The sequence below is a fragment of the Cherax quadricarinatus genome, unplaced genomic scaffold (genome assembly GCF_038502225.1).
Source record: "Cherax quadricarinatus isolate ZL_2023a unplaced genomic scaffold, ASM3850222v1 Contig3523, whole genome shotgun sequence".
Taxonomy (NCBI): Eukaryota; Metazoa; Arthropoda; class Malacostraca; order Decapoda; family Parastacidae; genus Cherax; species Cherax quadricarinatus.
The window spans coordinates 5,001-8,345 of record NW_027198549.1 but is presented as its reverse complement, the minus strand read 5'-3'; the positions used below and the strand labels follow the sequence as shown (position 1 = coordinate 8,345).

The 3,345-nt window shown below is 45.9% G+C and overlaps 1 long non-coding RNA gene across 1 annotated transcript; it reads left to right on the top strand.

Annotated features, from left to right (window-relative positions):
* Positions 1 to 270: 270 nt before the first annotated feature.
* Positions 271 to 934, top strand: LOC138852039 (uncharacterized). Its single transcript, XR_011391538.1, has 2 exons — positions 271 to 491; positions 644 to 934. It is a non-coding gene; the product is annotated as an uncharacterized lncRNA (long non-coding RNA).
* Positions 935 to 3,345: the final 2,411 nt, after the last annotated feature.

Sequence of the window (3,345 nt, the reverse complement as noted above, 5' to 3'; positions counted from 1 at the left end):
AAAGATACCCAAGAGTTGCTCATGTGTCTAATTTATCAACGTGTCGGTTCTCTGAACCATTCATCTACAATCCTGTCAGACACTGCAACTTCTTGGAATCTTAATACTTGGGAATTCTTCGCTGGCCTAACCCTTGGGCACGACCTACTTCCACATTGAACAAATGTGACACCACCTACGAATGCTGCACCTCTCCTGCCTACGGTTTATAAGCTCCTTCTCCGCTCATATGCCGTATTCTATTCAAGATTGATGGACTGACCATGTGAGGGAAAAGTAGGTGTAAGTGGGGTTAAGGTTGTTCGGGCAACCAGGAATCATTAGAGAGTTACGTTGCGCGCGCACACCCCCCCCCCCCTCTCTGGCGGGCTGGGGCAAAACTAGTTCCTGGTGTCCGATTTGTTAAAGTTTCTACTCCTGGTAATATTGACCTTACCTGGTGTGGATGGAAGTTTGGAGAGTCACTTCGCCTCCACTCTTCTCCTAATCAGGTAGGGTGATCTACCAGGAGTATTACTGTTTGTTCTTTTCTAGTGTTTGCTGGTTACCAGTAATGATTTTGGCCTTTATCATTCTTTTTCTTTCTTAGATGTTATATTATCATGACTATGGGTAACCAGTTTTATTTTCTCTTATTTGTCAGCTCTGTTCCTGGCGTGGTCTTCCAGGATAGACGCCAGATAAAGGGGCAAGACGTGTGTTAATAATACTTATTAACATTATTCTACAACTACCGGCCCTTACCTATACTACTTGTGCTCCATCCAAGTGGTAGGAGATTCCAGAACATCGGATTACCATCTGCCCAGGATAACCTACATAAATAACATCAGAGGAACTATCTAGGGCCATACCTACTCCTACCCAACTACCTGAATTGAAGGCCATATTTTTTTTATTATATTTAAATTTTAAGTAAAATTCTCAAAAATCATTTTATCTTGTTTTTCCTTAAATCATTTCTTTATTTATTTATTTTTCCATTAGTTTCTTTTGTTCAGTTGGAAGGCGTTCCACTGACAGACCACATCGACTCAAGGTTGAGGGACTGATTTCCTCATTCTCATCCTGCTCTTCAAGATTCTCCTTTGTATGGACTGATGAAGCCACTGTGTGGCGAAACGTTTCCTTAGTAAAGATACCCAAGAGTTGCACATGTCTCTAATTTATCAATATATCAATGATCTTGATGAGGGAATTACTAGTGATATGAGCAAATTCGCCGATGACACAAAGATAGGTAGGATAATTGATTCAATCGTAGATGTTAGGGAGCTTCAGAAAAGTGGCAGATGCAGTTTAATGTAGATAAATGCAAGGTTCTGAAGCTCGGGAGTGTCCATAACCCTAGCACTTATAAGTTAAATGATGTAGAACTTAGCTATACAGATTGCGAAAAGGACTTGGGGGTTATGGTGAGCAGCAGCCTTAAATCAAGACAGCAATGCCTAAGCGTACTGGGATTTATATTAAGAAGTGTAAGCAACAGAAGTCCAGAGGTCATACTGCAGCTTTATACATCATTAGTAAGGCCTCACCTAGATTATGCAGCTGGTCTCCATATTACAGAATGTTCGAAAACATTCAGCGTAGGATGACTAAATTAATACATACCATTAGAAATCTTCCTTATTAAGAAAGATTGAAGACCCTTAAGTTACATTCACTTGTTAGACGAAGAATGAGGGGAGACCTGATCGAAGTGTATAAGTGGAAGACAGGTATTAATAAAGGGGATATAAATAAGGTCTTGAGGATATCTCTCCAAGAGAGAACCCGCAGTAATGGATTTAAATTAGATAAGTTTAGATTTAGAAAGGACATAGGAAAGTATTGGTTTGGAAATAGGGTAGTTGATGAGTGGAACAGTCTATCTAGTTGGTAAATTCAAATTTAAGTTGGATAAGTACATGAGTGGGAGGGGTTGGATTTGAGTGATCGACTGGTGGTGAGGGTGACTGACAGGTGGGGAGGGTGAAGGACTGTTTCCAGAAGTCCATCTGTGTCCCCTCAGATGAACTCCCTTCCACACTTCCCTTGCTGGTGATGGTTTTGTGGTGAGGTTGATGGACTGGTTGTGAGGATGATAGACTGATGGGGAGGGTGAGGGACTGGTTGTGAGGGTGATGGACTGGTGGTGAGGGTGAAGGACTGTGTTTCCAGAAGTCCATCTGTGTCCCCTCAGATGAACTCCATTCTACACTTCCCATGCTTGTGATGGTGTTGTGGTGAGGGTGGACTAGTGGTGGGGGTGATGGCCTGGTGGTGAAGGTGATGGACTGGTGGTGAGGGTGATGGACTGGTTTTGAAGGAGATGGACTAGTGGTGAGGGTGATGGACTGGTGGTGAGTGTGATGGACTGGTAGTGAGGGTGATGGACTGGTGGTGAGGGTGATGGACTTGTGGTGAGGGTGATGAACTGATGGTTAGGGTGATGGACTGGTGGGAAGAGTGATGGACTTTTGGTGAGGGTGAAGGACTGTGTTTCCAGAAGTCCATTTGTGTCCCCTCAGTTGAACTCCCTTTTAGACTTCCCTTGCTGGTGATGGTGTTGTGGTGAGGGTGATGGGCTGGTGGTGAGGGTGATGGACTGGTGGTGAGGGTGGACTGCTGGTGAGGGTGATGGACTGGTGGCGAGGGTGATGGACTGGTGGGGAGGGTGAAGGACTGTGTTTCCAGAAGTCCAACTGTGTCCCCTCAGATGAACTCCCTTCTACACTTCCTTTGCTGGTGATGGACTGGTGGTGAGGGTGATGGACTGGTGGTGAGGGTGATGGACTGGTTTTGAAGGTGATGGACTAGTGGTGAAGGTGATGGACTGGTGGTGAGGGTGATGGACTGGTGGGGAGGGTGAAGGACTGGTGGTGAGTGTGATGGACTGGTGGTGAGAGTGATGGACTAGTGGTGTGAGTAATGGACTGGTGGTGAGGGTGATGTACTGGTGGGGAAGATGATGGACTGATGGGGAGGGTGAAAGATTGTGTTTCCAGAAGTCCACCTGTGTCCCCTCAGATGAACTCCCTTCCATACGTCCCTTGCTGGTGATGGTGTTGTGGTAAGGGTGAAGGGATGGTGGTTAGGGTGATGGATTGGTGGTGAGAGTGATGAACTGGTGGGGATGGTGATGGACTGGTGGTGAGGGTGATGAATTGTTGGGGAGAATGAAGGACGGTGTTTCCAGAAGTCCATCTGTGTCCCCTCAGATGAACTCCCTTCCACACTTCCCTTGCTGGTGATGGTTTTGTGGGGAGGGTGATGGTCTGGTGGTGAGGGTGATGGACTGGTGGTGAAGGTGATGGACTGGTGGTTAGGAAGAAGGACTGTGTTTCCAGAAGTGCATCTGTG